Source organism: Pogoniulus pusillus, chromosome Z (genome assembly GCF_015220805.1).
Source record: "Pogoniulus pusillus isolate bPogPus1 chromosome Z, bPogPus1.pri, whole genome shotgun sequence".
NCBI lineage: Eukaryota > Metazoa > Chordata > Aves > Piciformes > Lybiidae > Pogoniulus > Pogoniulus pusillus.
This window is the reverse complement of record NC_087309.1, coordinates 107,689,431-107,706,183: the sequence shown is the minus strand read 5'-3', so window position 1 is coordinate 107,706,183 and position 16,753 is coordinate 107,689,431.

Below are 16,753 nucleotides of genomic sequence, written 5' to 3'. Positions count from 1 at the left end.
TACAGAAATTTAAGATAAATTAATTTTCCTTTGCATCACAACTCAGCATCTGTAATATTTCTCAAATTACTCTACTCTTAATATATGTATTACATGATGAAAAATATATTATTGTGAAGTACTTCAGCACTATAGGAAGGAAGTGACAAATCTATAGTGCAAAGCATTACTAAAAAGAAACAAGAAACAGTAGATATGTCTTATCTTCATGACCTCTGGACTGACTTTACAAAATAGTACCTTACTCCATCTCACAGACAAATTTACCTACACTAATTTATTTCCTCTCATGTGTGTACATATAGTTTCTAGATGGCTTCTGTGACTAGAAGTCAGAGAAAAGTTTTTCTCATTTATGCATTCTTTGAAACTAACTTTTCTAAAGATCTGTTTTATTCTATTCCAGTGGAGCTAAACTTGAGCTTGTGGCTAAACTAATCCAGTAATTTACTTTCACTAGTGAGCACTTTAAAATTATGATGTTAATAAGTGAAGTAGCTCTGCCTTGCTATGCATAAATAATAATCTCAAAGATACCTACTGACCTCAATAACTGAGCAGTTTTGCAGGATCAGGATTTTGATTAAATAGATTTCAAAACAGTACTCTTGATAACATTTTTACTCTATGTTACCAAACTACTGGACTTTTTTTTTTTAATCCCATGACTCAGAAGTTGTCTCCTTCCCAATTACTCTGTGCAAAATAAAAAAGTAGCACAACATAAATCTAGAAGCATTTGTGTATCTATTATATAATGTCAGTGTAAATCTATTTCTGCTTATAGTTACTCCTCTTGCAATGTACTTATTTTCTTATGCACACATACGTACAACCTATTTACATGTGACTGCAGGACTCAGAATCTCTATTGGGGGCACACTTATATTGGAGAGACACAGTCTTTCAGATTGCTTTAAGTTATGAAATACAAATACCAAAATTCTATGTGTGCATTTTGAGGTTTCTCTTGCTTACTCTAAGTATCTATATTATATTGTGGAGAGACTTTTGCTAACAGGACATGAAATGATAAATATGAGCAACCCATGCTGAGAAGTGTCCTTGGGTCCATCTTGGACCTAAGATACCAGGCGCTGGGTGGCACCACTCACATGCAGCTGCAGGAGGTGGAGTGCCTTATTTGCTGGCTCCTTATTTGATGTGGAGGGGAATATAGTAAAAAAAAAAGTGAGGAAAAGGAAGAGGTACTTAACACCTTCTTCTCCTCAGTCTTCAGTAGCGAGACAGGTTATCTTCAGGACATCTGGCCTCCCAGACTGGCAGATGGAGCCAGGGACCAGTATAGTCCTCCTGTAATCCAGGAGGAAGCAATACTGAGCCACTTAGATCCTCACAAGCCCATAGGACCAGATGGGATCTATCCAAGGCTGCTGAGAGAGCTGGCAGATGAGCTGGCCAAGCTGCTTACTATCATTTATCAACACTCCTGGCTCACTGGAGAGGTCCCTAAGGACTAGAAGCTGGCCAACACGATGCCACAAGAGGGTTCGGAAAGAGGAACCAGGAAATTTCAGACTTGTCAGCCTAACCTCAGTGCCAGGCAAGGCCATGGAATAGGTCATCTTGGGTGCCATCAGAAAAACATCTACAGGATGGCCAAGGGGTCAGGCCCAGCCAGCATGGGTTTAGGATCTGCCTGAGCATTTTGAACTCCTACCCACCTGGTGAATGAGGGAAAGGATGGGAATGTAGTCTACCTGGACTTCAGCAAAGCCCTTGACACAGTCTGCTAAGCTCCTGTCAGCTCATGGCTTGAACAGATTCACTCTGAAGTGGGTCAAGAACTGACTGTAGGGCTAGGACCAGAGAGTGGTGGTGAATGATGCCACATCCAGTTGGCAGCCAGTCATTAGCGGTATTCTCCAGGGATCAGTGCTGGGCCCAGTCCTGTTGAGTATCTTCACTGATGATCTGGATCAGGAGATTAAGTAAGTCTGCAGATGATGTCAAGCTAGGACCAGGTGTGGATCTGTTGGAGGGTAGGAGAGCCCTGCAGAGGGACCTTGACAGGCTGGATGGGTGGGCAGAGGCCAATGGGATGAGATTTAACAAGGACAAGTGCAGGGTTCTACATTTTGTCCACAACAACCCCAAGCAGCACTACAGGCTGGGGATAGAGTGGCTGGAGAGCAGCCAGAAAGAAAGGGATCATGGAGTACTGGTAGATAATAGCTGGACATGAGCCAGCAGTGTGCTCAGGCAGCCAGGAGAGCCAATGGTATCCTGGCCTGTATCACAAATAGTGTGGCCAGCAAGACAAGGGACTTTGCACCCCTGTACTCAGCACTGGTCAGGCCATGCCTTGAGTCCTGTGTCCAGTTCTGGGTTCCTCAATTCAAGAGAGCTGTTGAGATACTGGAACGTGTCCAGACAAGGGCAACAAAGCTGTTGAAGGGCCTGGAACACAGCCCTGTGAGAAGAGGCTGAGGGAGCTGTGGGTGTGCAGCCTGGGGAAGAGGAGGCTCAGGGGTGATCTCATTGCTGTCTACAACTACCTGAAGGGAGGTTGTAGGCAGGTGGGGGGTTGGTGACTTCTCCCAGGCAACCAGCAACAGAACAAGGGGACACAGTCTCAAGTTGTGCCAGGGAAGGCTTGAAAATAGGAGGAAGTTCTTCACAGAGTGAGTGATTTGCCATTGGAATGGGCTGCCCAGGGAGGTGGTGGAGTCGCTGTCCCTGGAGGTATTCAAGAAAAGAGTGGATGAGGCACTTAGTGCCATGGTCTAGTTAATTGGATAGGGTTGGGTGATAGGTTGGACTGGATGATCTTGGAGGTCTTTTCCAACGTGGTTGATTCTATGATTTTGTGAATCAGGGGCCTGTACTGCCAACGAGGGGGATCTGGAAAGGCTGGAGAAATGCACTTACAGGAACTATATGAAGTTCAAGGGAAGATACAAAGTCTTGCATCTGGGGAGGGAGAACTCCAGGCACCAGGATGTGCTGGGACTTATTGGGGATCATCCAATGAAGGACAATGAGGATGGTGCTGGGACTAGAACTTTGCATGAGCAGTGGGGCTGGAAGGCTGGTCCCTCCCATCCTCAGCCAGTCTGTGATTCTGTGGTTCAATGGTTCTGTGTCTTCATGATAATGGTTAGCAGCCTTATAGCAGCAAGGAAATTTTTCTCCTTCTAGGTGACGTGAATTATTTGTCCATTTATCTCTTTCTGTAGTGGCATAACTGTTTATTTTTAAACAACTTTTCTCTCTCCTTAATTTAGTTCCCTCCCTTGTCACACACCACATTTTATTTGTAGAGGAGTAACCTTCCTATCACAAACATGTCTCTGTTGCCTTGGAAAGCATGGATCTCTCTCCCAGTATGTATATAGAGAGAAAGAGAGAGAGAGTTTTAATTAAGTTTCATGCAATTTCTAATTAGCTTCTTTGTCCCTACCTGTTGAACTTTTCATAAGTCTGTCTTTAGAACAAAGAGTCGTATTCAGCATGAGAGCTTAGTGAGAGTTTTGACAGCAGCATTCACAATATACACTGTCTGCTAACCAATAACTCCTGTTCTGGTACCCGCAGCATAAGAAGGACATTGGACTTCTGGAAGAGGTCCAGAGGAGGGCAATGAAGATGATTAAGGCACTCCAGCACCTCTGCTACAGGGACAGGCTGTGAGAGCAGGGGCTATTCAGTCTGAAAAAGAAAAGGTTCTGGGAAGACCTTAGAGAGGCCTTTCAGTACCTGAAGGTACTATGAGAAAGGCCTATGAGAAAGCAGAAAAGGCACTTTTTGCAAGGCATTGTAGTGATGAGGGGGAACATCTTTAAGCTGGAAGATAGCAGGCATAGAATGGATCTCAGGCAGAAATTCTTTACAGTGTGTGTGGTGAGCTTGCCTAAGGAGGTCATGAATGCCCCCTCATTGGAGATGTTCCAGGACAGGTTGGGTAAGGACTTGAGCAAACTGATCTACTGGAGAGTGTTTACACCCATGGCAGAGGGTTTGGAACTAGATGACCTTTAAGATCCCTTCCAACCCAGATCATTCCATGATTCTATGCTTATGTGATTCCATTTTTCAGGGACACCATGTTGCTGACTTGTTCACCTGATGATTAGTTAAAAGCCCTTTCCACTACTTTTGTTTGTCAAACTTAGATACAGGAGGTCTTCTTACAAATTCCTGAGAGTGTGTTCTGTAATTTGTACAACATATTTAATTCTGTTTTATTCCAAATCATCCTCCAGGCAATTAATTTACTTCTCTGTCTGTATTTCAGTGTCACCCCGAACCTTTTCTGTACTGAGGATACTTTGTATTATCAGAAGATTTAATCAGCATGTGCATATTTTAGTGAAAGGTTACTAATGAAATTGAACAAGTCTGGTTTCAAAGCAGGCCTTGAGGAGCTCTGCTAGTGACTTTGCTCCAACCTTCTCACTGCACTTTTCAGTATTAATTTTGTGCTCTCCCCTTCTATGCAGACCACTAGTCACTCTGAAGTTCTCTTACTTACATCTTCTAGCCTTTTCCTCAATGTTTCATTGAAGATGTTGAAAACGCATCTTTGGCTGGACTTCTTAAGCAGGTACAAGTGCCATACACCTAAAACTTAAGGAAAGTGCATGTAGTGGGATTGTGACAATACAGTATAAGTATAGAGGATCATAGAACCACAATATTGTAGAATCATAAAATCAAAGGGTGGTCTGGTTTGAGTGGGACTAGATCATTTGATTTGTCCCCATGGGCAGGGACACCTTCTACTAGACTAGGTTGTCCCATTCAATCTGGCACCTGCTAGTAGAAAAAGGATAATAGGATGTAAGATAGAACCCAGGAAGTTCCACCTCAACATGAGGAGAAACTTCTTTACTGTGAGGGTGATGGAGCACTGGAACATGCTACCTAGAGAGGTTGCAGAGTTTCCTTATCCAGAGACTTTCAAGGACAGTGTTCCTGTGTACCCTACCCTAGGTGGTCCTGCTTTGGCAGCACGACTGGACCCAATGATCTCTGGAGGTTCCTTCCAACTGGTAACATTCTGTGATTCTCATGTATCTTTCTTTAAGTAATGAGGTTTCCTTTGAAGACAGGAGAAATCAGTGGTAGCTGGATACAGCCTAACCTTTTGAACTTTTAGGATAGTGTGCAAGCTTAATAGGCTTACGAATATTAACTTCCCCACCCAGGGAGGCATAAAGACTAATTTTAATGAATGTATGCTGTATGATGCAGGGGGATATGTATGTAAGAGGAGAACATGGATTAGGCAGACTGGGAAGTCTGTACATTCTTTGTACTTCAGCCAATGGGCAAAGGAAAAGGGTTACTTGTAACCTGGAAACTGAGAAAAAAGAAGGCTGTATTGTCCAGCAATTTACCCTGTGGATTCTCCCTTCATTCAAATACAGTTTTACAAGACTCCTCTGTCTCCTTTGTTAACAGTAACCTCTAATGATGAAAACTGTTCAGGCACCCTTGAATAGTTCTATGCCACTCTAGCGCTTGGGGTTTCAGGGCTGTAGACAGTAATCCAGGTAAATCAAAGCACAAATTTTCAGGGCTGACCCTGACTATGTCACCCTCAGCTGCTGAGTAATCTGTTTGGTTCCTTCCTTCTCAGAGAAAAGCCCCAGGGTCAGGATTTCTGTGGAGGAACTGCCACCCATGAACAGACATCACTCAGAAAAATAGGCACATCCTAGCCACTCGTTGGTAAAAATCGGTGCTTAGTAACTGACTTTCTCAAATAACAGCTTCAATGCCACCGGCAAAGTCACTAGCTTGAGAGTTAATTTCCTAGTGCTCTCACATGATGGCCCAGTGGAAACGAGAATAAGAGAAAATTAGCTCTTCATACTTGAACAGTAGAGAATTTTTAGAGTTTTACAAGCAGAAGAAGTTGAAATGTAAACGGTGATAATTGAGATCTAATGATTCCCAGTAGAACTTTATGTATTCTAAGATCCATGAATAGGAAGAGACTGGAAAGTAAATCTACTGTTACTTCATTTTGGCCCTTAAGTAACACTGCAAGTAAAATTGTCATAAAGAAAACAGAAGTTAGTTAAATGCTGTATTCCTGAAGATATATAATTTAACCTTGGAGTGGCATACAATGACAACATAAAGTTGATTTTTATGTATAAGTTATATCTCATTTGTGCTTTCTTTTCTCCCTCTACACCCAGAAAAATAACAAAACAAAGGAGTTTCTGAAGTTTTGTTATGGATTCATGTTTGGCTGCCTTTTTTTTTTTTTTTTTTTTTTTTTTTTTGGTTACACAGTATCACACAGTATCACACAGTATTTAGTTTTTGTTTGTTTCATTTTGGGGGCTGGGTGGGTTTTTTAGTTGTTTTGAGTTTTTTGTTGTTGTTTTGTTGTTTGGTTGGTTGTAGATATTGAATTCTTGTAGCATTTAGGTTAGTGGATGTTGAAAAACCATAAGAACCTATAGAGTGCATGAATCACTTTGTGACATGTAAGTGATCATTTGTTTGTTCACTGAAGCTCTAGTAGAAATCCCAGGGATAACAGAGGGACTTACATAGGAGTTCTATGTTAAGCTGTAGCATGTCTATGCTATTAATTAAAGGCCTGCCAAAAAAATACGCGTTTCTAAAGAATTTCCCTGCTAACCTGTATGATAACAACTGCAGTTGAGTGATGCCTTAATATTACTTGGTGTGAAGGAAGAAAATGGAACTGCAGCAGATTTCAGAGGAGGACTATGAGCACCCACTGAATACCAGTGGCAGTGAACTGATACTCAACACTAAAGGTAAAATTATTTCCAGTGGAATGCCATCAGAAAGGCCACTAATTTATCCAAGAGGGAGAAATCAGACTGAAAATTTTATGAGTTAAAATTTGTAATAAGTGCTTACATTAAAAATCAGTTTAAACTTAAAACATTGCAAACAAAAATTAACAGACATCCTGATGCATTTGAATACAGGCAGTCTTCCTGTCCAGGCATTTGACTTTCCTGGTGACATAACTTCTACTTTGTGAAATGCTGACGTTTTGGGAATTTTTTTTATTGTATGTTTTTTTTAGAAATGAGGAGATGACAACACGACTCACTTCAAAGTTGCTGCCTCTGCAGTTGTTAGAAGCTCTTTTTTGTGTGAAACTTAACAGTAACAGAGTTAGAGCCAATTCTCTTTCTGTTTCTTTGTTTGATTTTTGGTTGGTTTTTTTTTTTTTTTTTTGGGGGGGGGAGGGGCTTTTTTCAATCTTTTTTTGGTGGTGATGGGTTTTCTGCTTTGTTTTTAGTTTATTTTGTTCTACCAAATTAATCTAAATAGTTATCTTATATTAGAGAGAAATAAAGAGAGGATTAATTCAAGATCGAAATTACACATATCAGGTGATTGGCCAAATGTCAGAGTCAGAATATTGTATCTTTTGCACATGTAAATCAACAAATATAAAAATCACCTTTTCTCTTCACCATCACCAAAGACAAAAGCTGCTCAGATGGTATATTGAAATGAGAGGTGGAGGAGTGAGGGGAGAAAGCCCAGTGCCTGCACCAAATCCCTGCAGGCACATGGACTCCCAGAATGTACAACAATTGTTGTAAACGAGCTGCCTAATGGGTTAGCTCTTTCCACTGATAGCATACCTGGCAGTCACTTATGCATTAATGTGACTAGAGTGGTCGAGGATGGGGGAGCTTCGGAAAACTGAATAGAAGACACTGTGCCTATACCAGCTGTACTGCATGATTGGGAGTAGGCATCACCATGGCGCCCTGAAAAGAACAGCTCAGTGTCATAAATAACAGGCATAAACTGTTGTTCATGCAAAATAAGGCTTTAATAGAGTTGCAGGAATCAAGCAATGTACAGGCCTGGGTGCGGGGAGGCTCCGCTCTACCCTAACACACACCCTTTGGTTTCAGTTTTCTCTTTTTATAGCCTATTCTATTACAGATTCATTACTAATTCTAAGAAATGCTTGGGTTTTCCTTATCAGTTCCAAGATTGGGAGGTGTCTCTTCCATGAATGTCTCTTTATCTGGTGGTCCCTCTGGTGGTCTTCAGAGATGAAGTAACGGGTCTTCAGTGATGAAGTAAGGGGTCTTTCTCAAGTGTCCTTTCACAGTATCACAGTATCACAGTATCATCAAGGTTGGAAGAGACCTCACAGATCATCAAGTCCAACCCTTTACCACAGAGCTCAAGGCTAGACCATGGCACCAAGTGCCACGTCTAACCTTGCCTTGAACAGCCCCAGGGATGGCGACTCCACTACCTCCCCAGGCAGCCCATTCCAGTGTCCAATGACTCTCTCAGTGAAGAACTTTCTCCTCATCTCAAGCCTAAATCTCCCCTGGCGCAGTCTGAGGCTGTGTCATTTTGTTCTGGCGCTGGCCACCTGAGAGAAGAGAGCAACCTCCCCCTGTCCACAACCACCCTTCAGGTAGTTGTAGACAGTGATAAGGTCACCTCTGAGCCTCCTCTTCTCCAGGCTAAACAATCCCAGCTCCCTCAGCCTCTCCTCGTAGGGCTTGTGCTCGAGGCCTCTCACCAGCTTCATTGCCCTTCTCTGCACATGCTCAAGCATCTCAGTGTCCCTCCTAATCTGGGGGGCCCAGAACTGAACACAGTACTCAAGGTGTGGTCTAACCAGTGCAGAGTACAGTGGCAGAATGACCTCCCTGCTCCTGCTGACCACACCATTCCTGGTGCAGGCTAGGATGCCACTGGCTCTCTTGGCCACATGGGCACACTGCTGGCTCATGTTCAGGTGGGTATCAATCAGCACGCCCAGATCCCTCTCTGTCTGGCTGCTCTCCAGCCACTCTGACCCCAGCCTGTATCTCTGCATGGGGTTGTTGTGGCCAAAGTGCAGCACCCTGCACTTGGAGCTATTGAACGCCATCCCATTGGACTCTGCCCATCTGTCCAGGTGGTCAAGGTCCCTCTGCAGAGCCCTTCTGCCCTCCAACCCAGTCACATCTGCCCCCAGCTTGGTGTCATGTGCAAACTTGCTGATGACTGACTCCATGCCCTCATCCAGAACTCCAAACTAGTAGTGTCCTTTGTATGACTCTTCCTCTGTTTGGTCATGCGCAAAGGCTACCTCTTCCACCTGCCTTCCTCCTCCACCAACCTTTCTAGTTTCTGACTATTTATTGCTGTTATCTTAAGCCAAGTGTATACTTTTGTAATGGTTGTACAAGGAGGAGTGCGGCTCCATTCAAAATCTCCCTCCCCCCACTGTCTGTGGCCTCTTGCCAGGAATTGATCGGATCAAACATATATTTCTCACATCAGAAACCCTCTCTCCACCATCACCAACCATGCTGTGCCCTAAGTTTTCCTGCTGTAAGAAGAAGGACTCCTAAAGGAAGAAGGAAGAACTCCAGTGAAGACATCTCTTCACAAAAACACCCCTGGGCAACTGAAACTGAAAAGGACTTGGACTTTGGAGACTCCCTCTTTCTCCTCCTCTGGCAGATGTTAATAGAAGGATGAGGTCGGGAACACTTTCTCTAAGCCAAAGCAGCAGCACCTTTCGTCAAACCTCCTCCAGCCAAAGAAAGCATCCTGGGGAGTGTGTGGTGTGGTAACATAACCCTTTTCCTGATCTTCAACTCTCTTTCTCTTTTTTTTTCTCTCTTTCTCCCCTTTTCTCTTTTTTCTCTGTTCTGTTCACTTTATTCTGTAATAAGTAGTCTCACTTTTGATATTTGGTCTCCTTGTACCTTAATTCCACAACAAGGAAATATATAAGAACAAATCTCTCTCCTCTGCACCGGGACATTATTAATGTCTCTTCTCCATACCGAGACTCAATCTAATTGATAGCTTCTCAAAGAAAAAAGTATTTAGCAAACTTGCATCTGCTGATATTTCTCCTAATCCTGGAAAAAAAATACTTTTACTGTCAGTATTACAGTGATGTAACATATAAATAAATAAATAAATCAGTGGTTACTGCCACATGCTTTCCTTTTTAATATTACAAAGAAAGAAAGTTACTTCTTTTCTCTTGTTTGCTAAAGCAAATACTCTCAGATGCTGTTTTCAGATGCAAAGTGCTTTATCATGGCAAAGGATATTTTAAGCCTGACATTACATTTGGAGAGAAAGAAACAGTTGGAGGCTAATGATTGTAGTTTCAAGTGAGGTGGCAATCAGTGCAAGTCAAGGTGGGAAGTGATAACATTTTTCCCAAAGTAGTATATCTTAGAAGTCATGTAGAGGGACATGATAACACAGTATGTGGCAAAAACAGTACAACAAGTTAGCTCCTTGTTGGAGATTGATTGGCAGTTGCACACCCCTTATAATCCACAATCAAGTGAGCAGGAGGAAAAGATGAACCACCAAATCAAAACTCAAATAGTAAAAATTGGACAGGAAGTGCACCTGCCTTGGCCACAGGCATTGCCTATTGGCTACACCACACTCAAACAAAGCAGTGCACAAAATAAGGGCTCAGCCCATTTGAAATTTTGTTTGGTCATCCATATTCAATACAGACCATGCAAAGTGTGGTAACTGATCAATTCAGAGAGGAGATACTTAACAATTATGTTCAAGAAATACAGAAAAACTTACAAAAATCAACAAACAAGTAGTGACTTCACAAGCTCAGGATTTGGATGGGGCAGTGCTGTACTGGTTTGAGGCTAACTGGAATATTTTACTGAGATAAATTAATCCTTATCTGTAAGAAGAAAGAAAAACAACACCATCTACCCTAAATCACCCACATTCCTGGGTTCAGTCAAATTGTCAAACCTCTGCACGATGTGACTCGTAAGAGAAACAATTTTGACTGGAGACCTGAACAACAAGCAGCCTTTTGATCAGATAAAGTGAGTACTCCATGTAGTGGGCTTGGGGCTTGTTCAAACTGGTCCAGACATTAAAAACATTCTGTACATGGCTGCCAGTGACAATGGTCCAACTTGGAATCTTTGGCAGAGACACGTGGTCGTCCACTTGATTTTCAGGATAGTAGCCACAGAGGTTCAGAGGCAAATTACACCCCAACAGAGAAAGAGATACTAGCAGCCTACGAAGAAGTGAAAGCAGCTTCTGAAGTGATTGGAACTGAGTCACAATTGCTTTTAGCTCCTAGACTGCCAGTTCTAAACTGGACGTTGTGCTAGTTTGAAGCAAGCTGGAATGTTTTGGTAAAAGAACTAGATAATGGGCAGTGAAATGAAAACAATTGTGTCTCCTTCTCTCACAGTCACACTGAGAATTCTGGGAAGAAGAGGTAAACGTTTGATAGCATTCTCCATTTTGTCTCTCACTTTGCTTCTGGGCTTTGACAAAGCTGCATCTCATTAACCTTGCTGCCACTAACCTTGCTCCCTAACCTCTTGACTGCACCTCTCTTCTTCCTGAGAACTGGGGTAAGGTTGAGAGGGCAAGGGGAGGTGTTGGAGTGGTTTGAGAGTCCCTTCTTGGGACTCAGGTTTCTGGGAGGGGAGTTGTGCATCTGTATTGTTTATCCTTTGTATATTTCTGTATATAACTGTATATATTGTAAATAGCTGCTTGTATATTTGCTGCTGTAAAATAAATAGCTTCATTTATATTCCTGGAGGCCTTTCTGAGTTAGCTGGGGCAATTCCAAAAGTGTGAGGGGGCGGGTAAGAGCCCAAACCATCACAGATGTTCAAAGGCAAAGGTTCATTGCTGCATCATACCACAGATATAACCTGGTCTAAGTGGATGGCTTTGATGACCCAACAAGCACAAATAGGTAATCTCAATTGCCCTGGTCTAGTGGAGGTGATCACCAACTGGCTAGAAGGCACAGACTGTACAAAATCCCCAGAGCAGAAGGTAACCTGTGTAGAAGAAAGTCCTCCCTATGGTCATCTCTCTGATCAGGAAAAGAACTATGCTTTGTTCAGAGAGGGTATTGGGTCAGAAGCCCTCTTGGAGATTCTAATTGTTTCTGGGAGGGGTACTGTGTTTCTGTATTACTTTTAACTTGTATGTAACTGTATATATTTGTGCATATATGCTTGTATGTTGTGCTAAGCTGTAAGTACAGCTTCATTCCTTATCTTCTAGCCAGCTGAGTCTAGTCTGGGTGATTTTCTTAAGTGTGGAGGGGTGAATAACTCCCAAACCATCACAGGTGCATAATATGGAACCATGTGATTATGTATTTGTCAGGTTCGTTTCAGACGACCCCCTCGAGCCGAAGTGGATGGGACTGTTCCAAGTTCTGCTAACATCCTTCACTGTCATCAAGATCAAGGAACAAGCTGCCTGAACCCACCACAACCAAGTCAAGAAAGCTCCAGTAGTAGAATGCAGGCTCAAATCCCAGGGTGCCCTGAAATTCAAACTATATCAGTAGTTGTGATAACTTTATTGATTATAACTGTTGGGGCATGGGAAGGAAATATGTACTTAAATGTTAGTCAATAATTGACCCCAAAAGTTAATTTTCTTTATTGCTGGGTATGCACCCAATGTCCCTGTGGCCAAATGAGGACCCCACTCTTTGGGGTAGCTTCAGTGAATTGGACCCAGGAGCCAACACTCTGACTGGCCACATCCAGTAGTGGTTTCCAGAAGTACCAACATGGGAAAGATGAGTCAAGGAAGCTAGGTCCAAAGTTTGACTTATTAATTGTGGATCCTCAACAAATGCTTTTCGTAGAAAGTAATGAAGATAGTGGAAATGAGGGAGTGAGGCAAAATTTAACAATATTATGTTGCAGCTGGAACTGCTCTTCTCCTGCAGAGGTCTCAGGAGATAGTTCATGAGTTCAAGGAACAAATTGTACCTCTTCTAAGGTAAACGGGCTGGATGTTGTAGTGGCTGGTGTGGTCCTAATAAATCAGATTGGTTGCTTATTACCTTATGGGTATTGGAGACTATATGGAGATAATTATGCCAGAAACACTCTATCCTAACATTGGACAGGAGTCTGTATTGCAGGTTATATGACTCCACAAATCACTATCCATAATGAAAGCCTACTCAGAGGATACCGGAGAAGTCTTTGGAGAAGGAATCAAAGAGAAGCAAACCCCCTTGATAGATATAAATTGGATATCATAGTTTTGTCTGAGCATTAATTCCTTCTTTGGGAGTAGCACACCTTGAAAGAGCAATAGCAAATATTTCAGCTGTAATGGAAATAATTACTAACTCCACTGCTGATACATTACAGAAACTAAAAGAGGAGGTCCAGTCTCTGAGCAGAGTGGCTAGCTTTGGATATTATTACAGCCCAAATGGGAGGGGTGTGCACCCTGGTTAATACTACCTGTTGCCTAATTTTGGATGGTTGAAGCAGTTGCTTATATTCATATTAAGACTTACAGCTATGGGAATATTAATCTCTGTTTTATTTTGGTGCTTGCTTTGGTGTACTAGAAAAACAGAAAACAGCTATGTCAACTGGAAAAAGCATCAATTAAGTCAGTGAATAGAATCAGGGAAGAATTTTAAGAGCAGTTTGGATAAAACTGTTAACATATTGCAAAATAATTTGCTAATTAATAAGAAAAGGGGGGAAATTATAAAAGAAAAAATCAAGGAGTGCTGGTAAAGGGCTTTAGAGACCAAATGCATATTTTTGAGGATGTCTGTAGCAAACCATAAAATACCAAACTTTGCAGAAAGGTTTGTTTATAGTAGTCAGTTGATAATACACAAAGCTAAACAACTACTGCAGAAGTGTCTGCAGCTACTAGTTTTAGCGTATGGAATCACAGAATCAACCAGGTTGGAAAAGACCTCCAAGATCATCCAGTCCAACCTAGCACCCAGCCCTAGCCAATCAACTAGACCATGGCACTAAGTGCCTCATCCAGGCTTTTCCTGAACACCTCCAGGGATGGTGACTCCACCACTTCCCTGGACAGCCCATTCCAATGCAAATCGCTCTCTCTGTCAAGAATTTCCTTCTAACATCCAGCCTACACCTCCCGTGGCATAACTTGAGACTGTGTTCCCTTGTTCTGTTGCTGGTCACCTGACAGAAGAGACCAACTCCCACCTGACTACAACCTCCCTTCAGGTAGTTGTGATACGTAATCTTGTGTGATGGTTTGGGCTCTTACTCGCCCCCTCACACTTTTGGAATTGCCCCAGCTAACTCAGAAAGGCCTCCAGGAATATAAATGAAGCTATTTATTTTACAGCAGCAAATATACAAGTAGCTATTTACAATATATACAGTTATATACAGAAATATACAAAGGATAAACAATACAGAAGCACAACTCCCCTCCCAGAAACCTCAGTCCCCAGGAGGGGCTCTCAAACCACTCCAACACCTTCCCTGGCCCATCTCAACCTTACCCCAGTTCCCAGGAAGAAGAGAGGTGCAGCCAAGAGGTTAGGGAGCAAGGTTAGTGGGAGCAGGGTTAATGAGATGTGACTAGGTCTGAAGGCAAAGGCAGAATGAAAGACAAAATGAAGAATGTTTTACTTCTTCTTCCCAGAGTTCTCAGCGTGACTGTGAGAGAAGGAGACACAATTGTTTTTCATTTCACTGCCCATTATCTAGTTCTTTTACCAAAACATTCTAGCTTGCTTCAAACTAGCACATCTTGTAAGGGCACAGGCCTGCAGTGACTGAAGAAAGCAGGAAAGAGGTAAAGGAGAAGCAGAGATATCCTAACATCAGCAATAAAGAGGGGCCTGTTGACTAAAGATGAAAAAACCCTGTGAGGAAAACTGCTGGTGTTCATCTCACATAACTATTCATGACCACCAGGAGGGTTGGAGGAGGGGCAGAGAAATGGGAAAATACCTATGTTAATGAACTCCAAGAAATAGTGGTAATAACCATACCTCTTATTATGAATATGTATGCTCTTGTAACATAAATTGTGGCTTGTGCCAGCATGGAGTGTGCAGGATTGATGGAGTGATCCTGCCTGCACCCAGCTCTCTAATAAAATATACCTACTTCATAACTCTGCATAAGTTCTGAGGTTCATTTCACAGGTCACCTACAAAAAATTTAATGGAAAAGAATTGATCAGAATCAGCTGCATATTTAACTAAAGGTCAAGTCACTGCAAATTCAGCTTAATAGTTTTAGGCCATCACCAGAGAATGAAATGCACATTTACAACAGAAACAAACAAAAAAAATCTACCTCAACTTATATAAGTCTTATGTAACACCATGAAAGTTTTATTATTTCACCACTTAGAACTTGGGATTTACCCCCCAGAGGTAAATTACCACACCTAGAATTTTGGAGTAAAATGAAATTGCAGTTTATGGCAGTAAACTAAATATAAAAGATTAATGAACATATACAAATATATACACAATGAGACAATAGCTCAGCCAGCTCCCTGGACACTCCCCTGGACAAAGCCCAGGGGCTGGGCTGTCATCAACTAACAAGATTATCTCTCCCTGCATCCAGTCAGTGTTCTTACCAATAACCCAAAAAAATTGGTAATGAGAACAGTCAAGCAAGGCTAGAAGGAGAGACAGGGGGAAATGGATGCAAGAAGATAGGGCCAAGAACACACTGTGCTTCAAACCACATATCATTTTCAGACCAATGGAACGGGATAAACATATCTCTTATATTTTGTTCAGCCTCTTGAGAGTCCATTCCCCTGAACTCTCTAATTATCTGAAAACCTTTTATTTGCAATCTGCAATTAAGATCTGTAACCTAGAGTAACACATTACTCTGATAATATGCAAATCTCTAATCTCAAAAAAAAAAATTAAAACCTCTATTTTTATATGACTCCTTTAAATATAGGAATTTAATCAATAGCAACACACTCACACAGAATTGTGAACTGATGAGTACTATTTTGGTTGACTTTGGCATAATTTTTTTTAGTGCTTATCTAAGTTTAAAAAAAATCAATTCTTAGTGGTATTTTTTTTCTTTCTTCTTGTTGTAATGAAGAAAACATTGAAAAGTAAACATAATACGTTTGAAGACCTTCTCTGTGAGGAGAACAGCTTGGTTTTCTCAAGTAAAGGTTTCTGTATCTGTACTTCTTTCCCTTTGTTCACACAGAGGAGAAACTGACTTCAAATTTAAGATATGCATGAGATTTGGAGCCTAGCTTCTAAGTTAGCAATGTTTGAAGTTCAGAAAATGAGGACCACTGGGATCTGTCCTGGTGCCTGTTGTGTTTATTGTCTGCATTAGAGGCTTCAAAAGGTGACCAGAGAAATTCTATGAGTTTTTCAGGTCTGATAGGCTGAGGGTGCTTAAGTCAGGAGCAAGGACACTCCAGGAGCCTAAAATCACCCTAGTGTCTACAGGAATTGAAGATGGACAGGACGATGTTAATGCAAGTGGAACAGGGGAGATTCATTCCACAGTATTGTGATAAGCCTGAGGATGCCTAAGAGGTAAAGCAGATTGCCTACAGTGGTTACATACACTCCATCTTTGGAGTTTTCCATGCTCCTTTGGAACTAAGCCAAGAGTTTGGTGTTGACCATCCTCGCAGCAGAAGATCACACCTGAGGTGTCCTGAGGCTCCCTTAAACCTGAATGATCCAGTGGTTTTGTGTACAAAACAGAGACTATGAAAAATGTTTCTGCCTTTCAAGCAGCACTTTTGAGACGGCGTTTACAAACTGCATTAAGAAGGAAAGTTTACTCCGGCAGCAAAAACAACTGAATGCACCATTTTGGGGCTTCCTTTTCTGTATTTTAATATTCTTGAAGGCACTTCTGCTGAACAGATGGGCTTCCTCATGTGCGATCTGAGAGTGGCCTTTCAGTTCTATCATTTTACCTGTACATTTATTATCCTATTTCTCTCT